Source organism: Chanodichthys erythropterus, chromosome 20 (assembly GCF_024489055.1).
Source record: "Chanodichthys erythropterus isolate Z2021 chromosome 20, ASM2448905v1, whole genome shotgun sequence".
Taxonomy (NCBI): domain Eukaryota; kingdom Metazoa; phylum Chordata; class Actinopteri; order Cypriniformes; family Xenocyprididae; genus Chanodichthys; species Chanodichthys erythropterus.
In genome coordinates this window covers 20,717,914-20,734,846 of record NC_090240.1, presented here as the reverse complement: position 1 = coordinate 20,734,846, position 16,933 = coordinate 20,717,914, and the positions used below count along the sequence as shown (strand labels likewise).

General features: G+C 38.6%; 1 protein-coding gene across 14 annotated transcripts in view; it reads right to left on the bottom strand.

Moving 5' to 3' along the window:
* Window positions 1-16,933, bottom strand: part of casz1 (castor zinc finger 1) — a 266,705-nt gene that overhangs the window by 59,311 nt on the left and 190,461 nt on the right. Inside the window, exon 1 of one of the 14 annotated variants that reach the window (XM_067372070.1) lies at window positions 8,887-8,907. The exons of 12 other annotated variants lie outside the window; for them this stretch is intronic. The gene's annotated coding sequence lies outside the window, so the exon portion shown is untranslated. Of the gene's footprint in view, window positions 1-8,708; window positions 8,730-8,886; window positions 8,908-16,933 lie in introns of those variants that run through there. One more of the 14 variants, XM_067372071.1, reaches the window with a different exon arrangement.

The window sequence follows — 16,933 nt, the reverse complement described above, 5'->3', positions numbered from 1 at the left end:
ATGTGCATCCATAGTCATAATGTACCCATGGAATTAGCAGAAAATGACAGACAGAAAACAGGAAGCCAGATAGGGAGACAGACAGAGAGAGAGAGAGAGAGAGACAGAGAGAGAGACAGAGACAGAGAGAGAGAGAGCAACCTGTGCCCTTCAGTCTCAGTTAAGGCACAGCTAACCAAGTCTGACAGCTGCCGGCTCCTTGACAATTGGGGTCAGTTAGAGGAAAAGTAGCTCAAGTTTTCATGGCTTTGCAGGAGATGTTCAGGAGCAACTGCCCACCGCAGCATCAAAGGGGATTAGAGGCCGCAGCCATCTGCTGCCAGGACAGGCCATGGGCCTTTCATGTCCTTCTTGGAGAGAAAGGCAATCCTTCCGTCACATAGTTTTAAGTCCCACCGTAGGGGAGGAAGGGTGTAGTACGGGAGGACATAGCCAATTAGGCCCGAATCAAGGAGAAAAAAAGTACACTATTAATAGCAGAAGGATTGTGTTGGCGTCTACTTATTTGGATACAGTCAAAAGGACAAACAAATGTGCAAACATGAGCACAAATACATAAAATAAAGCCTAATCTATGACACACAATGATATTACACACTTTTACATTCTCACCTTACTTTTTTTGTTAGTGGTGCTTCCTAAGACAAACATCACTTTTCTATAATTACTATTTAAACAAACCTCAAACCCAAAAGATGATGATACACGGGGCAACTTTTTGAGCAATGGGCAATGTCACGAAGCGATGTTGCTTGGGCAATTTCCCATTGAGAATGGGCAACAAATTTCAATCTAAAGTATCCAGATATAAATTTGTTGCCAATTCTCAATGGGAAAGTGCCCAAGCAACATTGCTCAGCAACACTGCTCAAAAAGTTGCCCCGAGTATCATCACCTCACCTATTAAACGTCAACGCATAACTGCGACACACCCTTAGTGCTACAACCATGAATGATACCTAAAACCATCTAGCTTTTATAGCGATTTATTCTAGAGATATGGGGATAGGCTCTTTTGACTTGGCACAATAAGCAACCACACAGACAACCATTTCAACTACCCAGAACGCCCTAGCAACCACTTAGGACCCATCCCGAATGCCCTAGCAACCACCTAGGACCCATCCCGAATGCCCTAGCAACCACCTAGCCACGGCTAACAACCATGCAGAAAGCCCTGGCAACCACCCAGCAACATCTATCAACCAGCCAGAACACCCTATCATGGTGGGTCTTACATCCTCGCTCACATTTCTGTGCTCTGAATCTCATTTTTCCCTCTCTTACACATTTATTGACAAGCTGTGCCAACATTTTTCTTTTAGCAGCTAATTTGTTTTGGGTCCCGTTTCTGGCCTCCCCCATGACTGTTACCTCAATAGTCTGCTACCTTTCAGCTCAGCGGCTCAGCACTTGACCTGCCGTCGTCGCTTATTTCCAGCGCTCTAATTGTCGTTTAATCACATATCAACCTGTCACTTAAAGAGCCCCTTTTTCAATTGCAGGAATTTGCATATTGTGTGAAACTAATTTCTATCAAAAGCTCTGCTGGCTGTGAAAGCATGTCTAGCCGGGCTCTCTCTCTCTCTTATCCAAAGTGCCTGATATTTTCCATTCTGAGTACAGGTTTGTTAACAGCCTCACACATATGGTGACAGGAGAGATAAGGAGCTGAGAGCTCGTGACGGAAGGTACCGGTGAAAACATGATGTCATAATGGAGGGGTTCGGTGGGAAACAGCTGGGGTTAATATCACCCTCCACTCAACGGTAATGGCATACATAGGGAGCGCTCTTTCATTACAAGTGTAGGCCACACGTCCGCTCCCATCTCTGCAACTCACACTGGGATTTGATGATCCTGGCCAGTTTTTATGGAGGGTCCTCACAGTGACAGTCCTCCAGAGATGGGCAAGTTTAATTACGAAGAGGAGGGAAGCTCTTTGTTCCTCCTTTTATTATATTAATTGATAAACGGGGCCGGAAGGGGGCTCTTGGGGGACAAGGATGAGGGAGTGTTTTCAGAGGGGTTTAATCCCGTTAGAGGCACCGGCCCGTACCCCAGCCTCACTGGGACCCTACGCTTGCTTTTCAACCCCCCCTCCTCAGGGTTGTTACTTCACATGACGGCCAATAATGAGGAGGTCTTTCTCGGGTTCTGACGAGACGAGAACAGCAGATGCCACCCTGCTTGAGAAAACTGATCTTACCTTATTATAATACATTTATATAATTTATACATAGTTTAGGACACTTAATATGTGAAGTGAACTATGTCTAACATGGGTTCTATAACTTGGTCTAACATGTATTTTCAAGTAATTCACCAATTTTACCTTTAGAATATTTCATGGTTAAAAATTTGGTAAAAATTTTATTTAATATGTTGCTGCATCAAACACTCTAAACAATCATAGAAAGAGGGCTTAAACGAACTGAAGCACCCTAAAGGTGCACACTTCATGTACTAATACACACTAAGATAGTCTCAGCCCTGATGCGTTGGCTCATTGAAGGGTTCATCTCAACCTGACCAAGTTCCTTGTCATCTTTTTTTTTTCAACAAGGAGTCAAGATGTCTTAAAACTGTCAAAAGCATTTTCCACAAAGCTGAAGAGAGGGACGAGGGGGAGACGACAGAAAAAACCTCACGCACAGGCATACGCACCGACACGGACACACTCACGCATACGCGCTCGCGAGGCTGTCAGGTAAATTAGATCTGAAAGCTGACAATTTCTGACCATATTTCCTTGATTATTTCGAACAAATGCACACCAGCCGCTCTAAGGAGATTAAAGTGACATAAAAGTCTCAAGTGGGAGGAGGGAGGGCAGAGAATCCAGGTCACCCCCATTTGTCCCCCTGCCTGACAGCAGCTATATCGCTATCCAATCCAATAAAAATCCCCCCTCCTTTTGCTTTAATTAATTTTACAGCTAGCTTGCTTAATTACTTTCAATCAAAATCCTCTTGCCATCACAAAATTAGAAATGGTTCAACTCCATTAGTCTAAATTCTTCATTTACATACACAAAGACTGTCAGCTCTTGCTAAGCAAACGGCCTCTCGCCTGATGAGATTGTTTTTTTTTTCTTTCCCTTCACTCTATCTCTCTCTCCCCTGTCCTCTCTCTCTCTCTCTTTCTGTCTCTATCACCGTCTCTCTCTAATCATAAACATGTTCGGCGTTACAGGAGAAAAGTGGTAGGGATGTCGAAAACTTACTTTCAAAATGACTAGACTGTGGGTTGCCTGTACGACTAGTTGACTAATGGGAAGTCCTGTATAATTGGATTGATTTCAGGTTCACCTGACCTTTCTTAAAGGGGCATTCAAATAAGGTGTATACAGCTTGAGTGCCATGGAATAAGACAGAAAAGAGGGGCCTTGAGACTTATTTTTTTTATAAATGTAACTATTTTTATCTTTTTACTTTTACTTTTACTATGTTCTAGTAAAATTTTAAAATCAAAATCTTATTTTAAATAAATGTTTAAATGCTATATTTATCAAAAAATCAGTTTTGCATGAAAATATTAAGCAGCACAAATGTTTTGAAAATTGATAAGCAAATCAGCATATTAGAATGATTTCTGAAGGATTGTGTGACACTGAAGACTGGAGTAATTATGGACTGGAGAAAATTCAGCTTTGATCACAGGAATAAATTACATTTTAAAATATATTAACATAAAAAACATTCTGAATTTTAATAATATTAAACAATATTACAGTTTTTACTGTATTTTGATCAAACAAATGTAGCTTTGGTGAGCATACGAGACTTTTCAAAACCAAATAAATTTACCGACCAACATTATGAATAGTAGTGTCTATCATATGACATAAATGCTTTAACAGGCCAGTACATAAAAGTTCAGTAAATCAGCCATTTTTCAAGTTTTCACTTCTTGTTCCTCAACTTCCCTACTGACAAACACTAAATATGTACAAAAATCTTTGACCAAAACATACTCTTCAAACAGGAACAAAAAATCTTCCTCATATCGAAACAAACAATCCTTGTATCAAACAATCTCTGCAGCAAGTCACATTGTGAATAATAACAATAATCAATCAATTAAAAAACAAAGCGTAAACCTGCAGTTATGTATTGAATCTTTTCTACCCCTTTGAGTTTAGTTACTGCTGAAGAAAAGAGTTTTCCTTGAAATTTGAGCAGAAATTACAAAAGTGATTGCTAAAAGTTACATTTAATTTAAGGAAACTCTGCATTTTTGAGTGGCAGTTAGCAGATTAAGGCAATGTGGTACACTGTGCAGTTATACACCCAACCTGGGTCTCTTGCCCTTTAATACGGGGCCACACAGGCGGCCATCAACTACCGTGGTTTCGACATGATATTCAGAGGCCAAACAATAATTTCCACTGGTGACGTGTCCTCTCCATCACGCTCAGTGCCCAAGGCCTGCACATCAACAGGAATTAAGGACATGCAGACACAGTTAGTGGGCTGGCCATGGTATCTACCCCCAGCCCTGCTCAAATAACTAGGGCCCTGTAATAATGACAAAATCAAAGCAGGCCCTCGCTGGTGCTTTGGACGTCCCCAAGCATCACCACTCAACCCTGATATCCACACACACGCAGAGACACACAAAGTGCTGACTCTCGCACGGCACGTTGTTTTGTTTGCCCTCACTTTCCTTGACCACACGCATACAAAGCCGCAAACACTCACTAACTGGGGATGAGCTTTGATCTGTTGTCTGCACGCTAAACATATTATCTTTCAGCTGCTCGCCTCTCGCGCTGTCCTCAGTGGTGATGATGCAGAGAGAAAGTGACTTTGGAAAAGACTTATTTGCAGGGTTTCATTTCAGAAGGTTTGTGACATTAATGAGTAGGGCCAAGGAACTGCAACTGTCTCCTGTTTGGCCGTCCTGACTGGGACATAAAACCCAGACGTGAGAGACCGGGAGTCAACCTGTACCCCTCCATGCTATTCTACTTAATTTGTCCCTATGAAACAGATAATTATTAAAAAAGTTTGTAATCTTATTTAACTAACAAAATTAACCCTAACACTAATGCCCTGACAAAACTGCACAGTACAGTCAATTTCAGATGTATACAATCAGCATTTTGTCTTTTTAAAGATCCTGTTTTGCTCATAAATACGCCACATTATGGAAGTAAATGGGAACTTTTTTAACTTTTCATTTACAATATCAGGTGACAGTGATGGAGGACAACCCTGAAGGAGGGGGGCATTGGGTCTCTGTTGGCTGGCTGGTGTTGAGCAGCAGTTTTGCATCCTTCACAGTGCCAGCAGTGCTTCTCTACCAGCCCTGCTCACTTGGGCTTAGCTAATTCTGTCACATCGCTCCACGCTGCCCACGCTGAGCCTCTTTAAACGGCTCTGCTGCACCTCTGCTGCTTCTGCTCTCCTGCACTCCTCCTCTAACGAGGGGTCACTCGTACCAGCAGAACAGCAAGTGGGAGCAGTGCCCTGATCATGGACCACCAGTCCACTTTATCAGAGCTAAAGAACCTGCCTGTATGTCACTGGCTTCCCTCTGTACGAGTACTATATATTGATACAGAATTTACATGCAATATGCATATGCAGTTTACATGCACTCTCTCTCTCTCTCTCTCTCTCTCTCTCTCTCTCTCTCTCTCTCTATATATATATATATATATATATATATGTGTGTGTGTGTGTATATATATATATATATATATATATATATATATATAAATAATTTATATATGAGATTTTTATTTATATCAAAATATAAAATTAAAAAATATAAATATATAAAAAAATATATATATGCATGAAAAAATTATAAAGAGTGTTATATAGATATACTGTTAAAAAATGTTGGTTTAACTTAAAAAGTAAGTTATGTGATTGCCTTAAAATTTTGAGTCAATTGAAATTAACGATTTGAGTTAATAAACTGAAGGCATTGGTTATATCAACAGAAACTCAAAATATGTTGTCTGAACCACATTAATTATTGAAGTTGACAAAAGAAAAAATGTTGTGATAAATCATGACTTTTTTTTTTTACAATGTATATTATATATTATATATTATATTGTATCTGTATGTAAATAAAATAAACATTTTATAAGATATAATAAAAATTATATATATATATATATATATATATATATATATATATATATATATATATATATATATATATATACTTATATATGAAACATTTTGTTTTATTTATTTCAAAATATAAAATATAAATATAATAAATAAAAATAATATATGCATTATTTATTTAATAAAAAATATCACTGTTCCTAAACAAGTGGGTGCTGGAAAACAAAACAGATACCACAGCTGAACAAATTTGTATTATATTATTGTACGATTGTGGAGGATATGGCGTGTTGAGGGATAATTGTTATTCCAAAGAAAGATTATAAAATATGATTACATTCAAATCATGCAGTGACACCACACGCTGCAAAATAACAGCACAAAGGCACATTCATTACGTGCACAAAACAGCATAAAGACAGAAACATAAACAATGGACTGAAGAACTGTCCTCTCATTGTTCATCTGACTGCACATACATAGAAAAACAGTGTTTTCCCTTTATCCAATTATTTAATGAGAAAGGGAATTTGCCCCAATTCACTCATTCTACAATGTAAGACATGCAATGTCACACAAAACAAACACACGAGAAAACAACAAGTTTAAATCCCAGGCTTTCCCTTTAAATTTCCCAGACACTCATTGTTCGTGAGAGTTTCGGATGATTTTAGCCGTGATTTAATGTAGCTTGTTAAAGAGTGATGATGTCAGCACAATAGAGGAGCCTCTAAATCCACCACATTCACCCAAAATGCCTCGATGAGATAATCATGGGTGACGTCTGCGAAAACACTTATTATATTCGCCCATCGCCTGGCTGAAGCTGCTAAAACTCATCAGCGTTATTCCCTATTTCTCTCTGGGAGCGATGAGAGGGGGAAAAAGATGATCTGAACTTTGAGGGAAAACTTTTTTTTTTTTTAAAGGGACAGGACTCTTGCTTTATTGCTTACTGAACGTATCTGTTTCTCTGTGAACAATCACACAAAGCTTTGATCTATTTACCTTTTATAAACAGCTTGTTTTTCCGAATGCTAATACAGGAATGGTAAATCTTATGCACTTGTCCCTGTTCTTGTGCACATGGGCTTTATCAAAGTCCCATAAAAGGCTTGGAGCTGACAACTCAGCACTAGAGATAAGAAAAGGATCAACCTGAGCCTTTCTCATAGCTTAATTTATTTTAAATCCTGGATCTATTTACCCAGTGCAGGCCAGTAGCCATTATCCACCTACACCTACAGAAACTCTTTGGCGCTTTAGTGTGGCACCTCTACGAAACTAGTCAGGTATTTATATGTATACGTCGATAATCTCACTACATTCAGGGGCTACGGCCTGAGTTGTGAGTCTGCTGGGTCGAGGGCAGCGGCTCCCTGTAGTGTAAGTTAATAATGAGCGGCTCTCCAGCAGTATGTGATGTGGAGGTGAGGTCCTAATCCTCTGGCTCCACCCGGCCCCTGTTTATCATCGGCGAGAGCCGCGCGGCCGAGGGAGGGGAAGCGCAAGGCACCCGTGCCGCTCACGTCAGACAGGATATCTTCTCCGATGCGCCAGCACTTTAACCCGGCATGTTATTAAAACTCTAATCTGTTAAACATGTCAATGTTAGCACTTTTAGCGTGATTAATAAAGCGAGACATAAAGCGAGACTCCAGAGTGCTGCGCAGGCCTTTCTATTGCCTTGGGTTGTTTTGTTTTTTTTTGTGTTTCTTGTGTTTGATTTATCTTTTTTTCATTTTGGCTCATAAATGGTTTGAATTATCTACTCGCACATACGTAATTCTCCAAACACTTTCTTTTGGTATGCGTCCCACGTCAATTAGCTTTTGAATCTGAAACGAAACGGAAAATGTATTACCCTGAAAGATAAATATTCGATGCTAACTAAGACATATATCTTGACGGAGCAAACTCGAAAAAAGGTTTCCAAGATGCTAGTATCAAATTGGCTTTATAGAATCTGAAACAGTGTATGTGCTTGCAGAGAAAATAGGGTGATGCACAGCAACGGTACTGAGGCGGAGGGGGAGACTTAAAGGATGTGATTTATCTGAGCTTGATTGCGTGTTAATCGAGGTTACGTGTATTAAGTGGAATCTAATTGGAACAGACACTGGCAGCCTGACAGATCGACATGATGCAGATGGATTGAGAGAGAGAGGGGGGGGGGAGTGAGTGAGAGAAAAAGAGAGAGAATGCAAGAGAGGGACAGCGGTAAAGCAAATATGAAGCTACTAAAAGGTGTTTTTCCAAAAAGATGTACAGGAATTTGTACTTAACCTGTTGGAGTTACACTGAAAGAGAGAAAAACTTCAATAACATAAATGCAACATGAAAATAAAATGTACTTTCTTAATGCAGTTATTGTATACAATGAATAAGTGTGTGGTATTCTAAAGAAATCAAATCAAAATGTTACTTGCAAACGACTTTCTTGACTGATGATCACTAAGGATCAACTTTTCATCATCCAATCACTTCTCAGTGGTCAAAATCTACATTTTTCAAAAAAAAATATCTTCTTTTGTGTTCCACAGAAGGAAGGACGTCAGGCATGTCTGAAATGATCATTTTTATACCGTACCACTAAGAATTAGAAATGTCACTAACCAGTATTTGTTTTCTGAGAACCTGGCAAGATCTGTGGCCTTTCTAGAAGAACTCCGCGCTGGCATGCGCACACTACACAGCCTCGGTTGCCACAAACATTCATTTATGCCTTATTGGAAACAAGGGGAAAAATATCCTCCCCTTCAAAAAAAGACCCAGCTGCTCCAGTACATCTCACCTCTGGGAGCCAACTGCCCATGTGCACTCAGATCACCAGCTTTTTCTATCCCACAAGACAACTGGTTTGAAGGCCCTTGCTTTAAATCCGAGGCATTCACCGTATGACTGAGTGCCCTTTGCAACATTAGTCAGAAAAAAGGCACAAGAGCCACACCTGTTGTGCCAAACAACTGCTCTCCGAAAGGCTACACAAACACGTAACAAATTATACCAACAGAAAAGGAGGGGGGTGAAAAATATCTGTAACCACATGCCAAATGCCGAACGGGAGGAGGTGACTTTAAGGGTTTCTCTCTGAAATGAGCGTGTGGACACAAGCCTGTTAACAGACATCGATTCCATCGGGTCTTGGACTCAGAAATGTCATTTGTAGTCATCTTTTATCACAACTGTGTTCAATAACAGGCCTGCGTTATTAACAGCAGCACATACCCGTCGTGGATGACTGTGTCCATTCGTGTCCCTTCATTTTGCACTCGTTCTTGCATGATAATTACACAACTGATGATGTGAATGATATCATTTTGTGCCGTAATCTCAGATTATTTCACGTTTAGTCAACTCAAAATCAAAAAAAAAAAAAAAAAGAACAACGAATCGCTTGGTTTTAGAATATGATCATGGTGTATACAGTTGTATATAGAGAAGAAGTTGTAATAAAACAGACTACTGGAGAGCACTTTAAAAGAAAATACTACTTAAAAATGTCACGTTTAATTTAATGTGCTACTTGCTGTTTCTTTGTAATTATTTGTGAAATTGAAGTGAAAAGTGTAAATTCTACACCAAATCCAGATTTTTAAGCAGTTTCTGGTCAAAAATAAGTTATTTAGTGACATTTAAACGATTTTAAATTTTATCCAAAGTGACTTCAGGGTATACATTTGATACCTTTTATACATCATTTCTTGCCTTCCCTTGGAATCAAACTCATGACTTTGGTGATGGAAGCTTTGCAGGACAAAAAACAATATATCAGAAAGACGTACAGCATTGTTTAGCGAAGACTAGAGAGAACAGACCCTCACCCGTCAACACAAAATGCTCAAATCGCTCTCGACACAGTCCCGTCACAGTGCCGAGACAAGGGACTGAGCTACTCCTCTTCTCCTTTGATTTGATGCATGCTGACTGTTACACTAATGGCATTAATAAGGACAAAATTACTATTTTGAAACACTGACTTTTCATCTTCCTAATCTGTCTGGCCATGTCCCTGCCCCCAGCCCTCCATTATGGGACCTGCGGATGGGTAGCCTTCCCATTGCTCGGTATGCCATGCAAATTGATTGCAACATTTTGAGAGGCCAAGAAGACTATGATCATTGAAATTTGACCCTCAGCTATTTTTAAGTGTTTGATTGAGATAGCAACTCATCCAGTTCAGCCCAGATTGGCCAGATAAGATTTCTCTTACTCTGGATATTCTTCTTGTGCGTGGCAGGGGCCAGCACAACTGTGCACTAGGATTGCAAAATCAGGTATTGCAAGAGAAATGTGCACAAATTTAGAACACAAATAAAGAAATATGGATATATATGTATTGTAATGTGCAGGGGGAGGGCTGGTCATGCTCTGCTAAGCTTTGAGCTCTAACATTGAGAGAAATGACACAGTATGATCAAGGACATGAATTGCTCATTGATTTTTAGCGCCAGCTTAACTATCCATTCCAATTGATTTTAGCCCGGCCGGGTTATGCGAGTTATGGCACTTTTAATGCATCTTCTGTATGGCAGCTCACCACTGACAGAGAACAAATTTCGAAGCATACAGAGAGAGAAAAAAATGTTGATATGTAAAACAACTTGCCAAAACATGTGAGTTGTTTTCTCTTCTTCTATCTTTTCTCTCGCTTCAGCCCTTTCTCACCCAGTTCCTGGTTGGGAAATATGCACATCATAAAAAGTGTACTTCAGTCTCTAATTATTGGGATATGTCAGTATTTTCACCTCAGAAAACCTTTGCTGATTACAAAATACAGGCAAAGTGATATAAGTCTGCAGAAATGTTAATTACAGCACATAGCCGCTCTTTGTGAGCTGGTGAGAAAGCGCAGAACATTCTAGGTGCACAGGAACCAAATAAAACCTTTACTGCCTCAACATGCACACCACATACAGTATACATTTCAGGCTGAGAATATACAGTGCCTGCTTACCAGAAGTGAATCAAGTTTCCACCAAACACGTATATGTGGCCAAAACTTACATGAACATGCGAAATATTCCACATTTAACTTTTTTTTTCTTTTCTTCTGTGCAAAATTAGCATGAACCCAAACAAAAATCAATCTATTATTCTCAGTCAAAATCACAAAATAAATTTAATTTAGAGGATCATTCTTAATGTATCTCTTCTCTATTAGTGGTATTATATCATTTGCATCAATTATTAATTAAGCCTGGGTTTAGTGAAATAAGAGATAATGTGAGACATGCGATCCAATAGATGGGCTAAATGTCATCTGTCACAGAGAAACACGTTAAAATAGAGGCTCACTTTCCTGTGCGGAATCGGCTTTCACCCTAGGGAGGGGAGATTTCTTTTACTTCTGCAAAATACTGCTTTCAAATTTCATAAAGTCTATTACTGCACACTCATTTCAGCCCTATTGGTTCAAGTACCTATTTAGTTTGAAGGACATTTCGTTCTGTTTTCAAGCAGGGTCAGACTGCAGACCGAACTGAAACCCTAAATTTCAGAACTAACATCTTCCCTTGTCTCACCCCACCTGAGACATCATTTCTTTTCAATTCCCATACTAAGCAAGTGGCCTCATGAGACAGATATAATGCAGATTTCAGCACAAATGGGACGTGGCCAGTGCCTTTCAAGCACGGTAAGTGAAAGTAGCCACCAGCGCTGCGTCTATAAGAGTGTCAGAGTGTGTGGGTCAGGATGAAAGACAGGCTCCCTGTTAAAGCTGCGAGAGCTTTCAGCCATACGCTTGTTTCTCTTGGCCTCATTCATGCTGCGGCCGATGAGAGCAAACTGCACATTGATTCATTTCATGGGGAACATGCTTTAAATGTGCTGTATATGATGTCAGTGAATACAGAAGTTAGATAAAACTGACAAATACTGGGGAACATCAAGCAATAGAAGTCCAATAGAAGTATATGTGTCTATGCAGAACAGTACTGCAAATATACTCTTAGAATATTTGCGATGCTTGAATATATCTAAGACATTATATCTTCTTTTAAAATGTTCATTTAAATATTTAAATATATTTATATAACTACAGCCTTTCTACCGCTCTGTTCTTTAACAGGCACACACACCTTTTCTGAAAACACAAACAAACAAACAAAAAGCAAAAAAACACGAACACCCTCGAGCATTATTGACGGCGTGATAATTCTTATTTGAAAAAGCGACTTTGGGCTTGTGCGTGTGCTTTGAATGACAGCATAATTAAAATATTCCACTTTTCCTGTTGATTCACTTTATTTGTGCACAGCAATGATAGAGCTTGAAAACCGTCTGCCAGTTACAACAGCAATGAGACACGTCATGGAAAACTTTATGATCTCATGTTCCTGTTAATCACGGTTTGAAAAAAGCGAAGTCCTTCACTCGTATTTACCTAAACCAGCTCACTTTGTGTAGCATTATTTTATGGGTTTGTTGTTCTAGCGAAAGGTATTATAACTTTGCATTCTTTCCCAAGGTCAGCTGCTGGCGTGACACACACAATATTTGCTTATGGGGCTTTTCAGGTCAGTTCTATTATATTTACATCAAATAATTTTTGATAAGGGATGTAAAAGACCTATAAAACTGTACCATAAATGGGAGAGGTGTAGTTGAGAAAAAAAAGTACAAAAGATCAACAGGTTTTTTTTCTTTTCCTTTTTTTAATCTTTGACACGTTGACATTTTTCTACTGAACCTTGCCGATTAATGCACCAAAACTAGGCCAACAATGTGGGCACCAGCTCTTGTTTCTGCCCAAAGTACCTGTCTCTTATCTCTACAGCTCCATAATCACTTAACAAAGACTTGGGCATTTGCACAAATTAAAACATCAATAATGCACGAGTGCTTTTCAGTTTCTGCCACACACACCCCAGCGTTGGGGCAGCAGCACTCTCTCAAAATGTGCCATACTCTCGCCCCGAAAGACCTCAAATCCAGCACCAACCCACACCCCCATGACTCGCCAGGGGGAAATGAACGCCATAGATGATTGGGGGAGGGCTTATTTTTTAAGAATGAGGGAAAGTGGTGCTTGAGTGTAAACAGCCAACACCCTTGAGTGGCGTACTTCCATAAACAACATCACCACGGCATGGCCACCGTTTGTCATTAGCGGTCTCAATGCGAACACAGACACAGCTTTAATTCAGGCCTGGGATTTTGCCCTATCTTTACATATCTAAATCGGCAAAGGCGAGTCTCTTATTTACAGGGATGAGAGCAACCAAACCATCATAGTGAGATGAAATATTGCATGTTAAATATGCATAAAAGAGGTCACAACAAGTCCACTATGGGAGAAAAGGAAGAGAGGAAGGGTGGAGGAGAAAACATTAAAACTTAAATGGTCGGAAGACGGAGTCAGGAGGTGTTCTGTACGAGACGGTCCGTTAGGACATGAATCTTCACATATTATCCACATACCTCCAGGCATGTATAGTCTATACCTTAAATAGGAGATAACCATTCAAATACTGCAGGATTTGTAATGTGTGCACTTGAGCCAAATGTACATGTTTGTGAACATTAAACACATTGGCAAATTCCTTCTACGGGCAAAAAGATGTCAAAGGCAAACTAACTCGTAGAGATTCACACACACAGGCTTTTAAGCTGAAGTATTACAATTAAGTTGCTTTATTTTTCCCAACTATAATATTTTATCTTTTTTTTTTTTTTTTTCTAAACAGATTATTTCATGTTCAGAGCTAGTTTATCATTATTCCATAGTTTTTTCTCTCTCTTCCCGTTACCCTTGCAAACAATCCCCTTGTTAGCAAACTGTTAAGACAGGCGCTTGGTACACAAATTGCGCTCGACCAAGCGAATTTGTTTAGCAAGGATGACCTGTTTAATCATCTCATTTTCTTTTGCGGACGTTTATTCATCTGGTTTCCACGGTTACGGAGAACATTAAGGGGCTACAGTAATAAGGCTGGAGAGTCAAACAGGTAATAAAAAAATTAACGCCATTTTCCAGCAGCCGAGGACGGTCTCTGAAATGAATCAGGGGAGAGGGGAGCGCACACGCAGGTGAAAAGGGGCCTCCAATATTTCCAAACAATTAAGGGCCGGGCAGGTTATTTCACTCTGTAGAGAAGCTCAGATGGGCGTCCAATGGACACGACACCTTCAGAACAATCAGTGCTCTGCTGTTTTAAAGTCATAATGTTCCCTTATTTATCATGATACTCTGATTACTTATCAAGACTATCAAATCCATCTGAATTACGATTATTAAAATTTCTTTCCTCCTTTCTAAGATAAGATTACTGTCAAGTTTCAGGAATACAGTTAAGGAGTTATGTTGTAAAACTATAGATAATATAAATATAAATATATATTTACTATATATATATTGCAGATTGCTATAAACACAATGTTGAAATACATTTTTGGGAATTATTTTTGTCCCTTTTTAAAGCCTACCAAATCACTACAGAAGGTAATGTCTCTCTTTCTCTCTCTCTCTCTCACCCTCAACTTTGACAAATGTTGCCCCTTTGTACCAACCAATGAGTCTGACTATAAGCCAAATATAGAAAATTCCGGCACAATAGGCAGGACAGGTGTTGGAACCCCTCTGAAAGGGTCTGAGCTCAGTATGTGAGACTAACAAAATCCAAATATGGTATTCAAGGATAGCAGAGTACAGGCAAAATAAACAAGCCATTAGCATTTTCTATCTCTCCCCTACCTTGCCTTATGCTTTCAGACAATCCGCACATACCAGGGATCTACACCACAGATTGCATAATGTAAGGTATAAAGGAGAAAAAAAGTTGCAAAAAAGTCTGGGCAGACTTGAACAGGTATTTTCATTCTATTTCTGCTGGTTGTGCAAGCTGTAACATGGCATTTGTCATGGTCTACGCAGTGCTGGAAAATATCTAAATCATGCTGGAACACTATTTAATGAAGGCTGCCTTCAACAACCCAACATGCCCTTTCATTCATGGTGTGTATGAATAGATTCATAGGACATAAAATTGCACAAATAATAGCACACAAGCCCGGTGTCAGGTGACTTGTTTGCCACATAGCTTGTACAGAGTTTGACTCATTTCGTAAGTTGGTTGTTCCAAAAATATACATTAGCCACAAAAGGTGTTTGGATACTTTATGACACTTAAAATGTGTTAATGTGAAATTCATTAGGATAACAACATATTAAAACCAGTGGATTCTGCAAACAAATCATACTAGGTCTTTTCTATGAGCTAACTTCTCAGAAAAAGTTTTGCAATTACTATTAACAAACTAGTTTCAAGGTGATTTTTAGTCAGTGTATGAAGTCAGTTCCCCTCAAGTTCATGTGTTTCCTAGCAAAGTAATTACAAGTGTACATCATTACTTTAATTATGGACATTATAAATGTCCAAAAACCCTAATTTTGAACAATATATAAACATTTTGCTTGAAAAGTGTGCTTATGCTATCCATAAATAAATGCCACTTTTCAGTGCTTTGATATGTGTGTGTGTGTGTGTGTGTTTATATATATATATATATATATATATATATATATATATATATATTAATATATAATATAAATATATAAGTTATGTTATGTAAAAACATATGTTTTGTTATGTAAAGCAAAGACAATTTGAAGTGTGTATAAAATGTTCAAATACATTTTGGGGCCACTGTATATAATATATATATATATTATATACAGTATATATATATATATATATATATATATATATATATATATATATATATATATATATACAATATTTTTTTATACACAGTATAATATTAGTTTTTTTATATATATATATATATATATATATATATATATATATATATATATATATATATATATATACAGTGGCCCCAATATATATATATATATATATATGTCATTTATATATATATATATATATTTTTTTTTTTTTTTGTAAAAAATACAAATAAAATAAACAAATAAAATAAAAATGAAAGCAAAGATTTTCATTAGTCGTTATTTTCATAAGTTGAAGTGTTTTAAGAATACCAAATCCACACCTGTTATCCAATGTGGAAGCCGCTTTCTCATACAGAATAAGGGTATGAACTAAAGAGACACCTTAGCCTCCCCCCTTTCCTCTTGACAAAAGTCTGGGGCCGGAGCAGAACAGCCTTGAGTACCAAAACCCCTCTTGTAAAGACAGAAACCCCAAAAGAGGATACACAGAAGAGTCTGAAAAAGCTCTAAGCTTAGCCATGAGACTGCCAACTGCTCTGTTAACAGCCTCTTAACAGGTGTTGGTCCAAGAACCATGTAATCCTATCAAGTTACGGAGTTAAAAAAAAAAAATTCAGTCAAACAGCAAACTCCTGAGCCCCCTTTTGCTCTCTCTTGTTCTCCCTCTCCGCTCGGTTTAGTGTGTAGGCTGTGACAGAACGCAACAGCTGGGCTTCAGATTTATCATGTACAGACTGTAATTATTGCTGCTGCTGCCTGCTACTGACCCAAGTGAATAGAATGTCACAGGCAAAAGCACACACAACCAGAGGATTCACGGCAGGGGAGGTTTCGAACGCAAGCACCCCTGTTTGCAGTCAATTACCAGAGAGGACAGGATATCAGCTCTGTGGCTCTCTAATGCAAACAATCTCTGAGGAAAAAAGGCAACAGCAAAGACGTTCATTTCCCTTGCTTATCATTGGGAGAATAATAAAAAAAAAAATACGAGGATTGTTTTTCAGAGGGAAAAAAAAAAAAAAACAACAGCAAATAAGTGAATGTTTTTATGACTGATTAGACGAGGAGGAACTTGCTAATTCCACATGATAAACTTCAAGAGATTAATGCTACATGCACATAGCGTAAAGATTTCACATAAGACCAC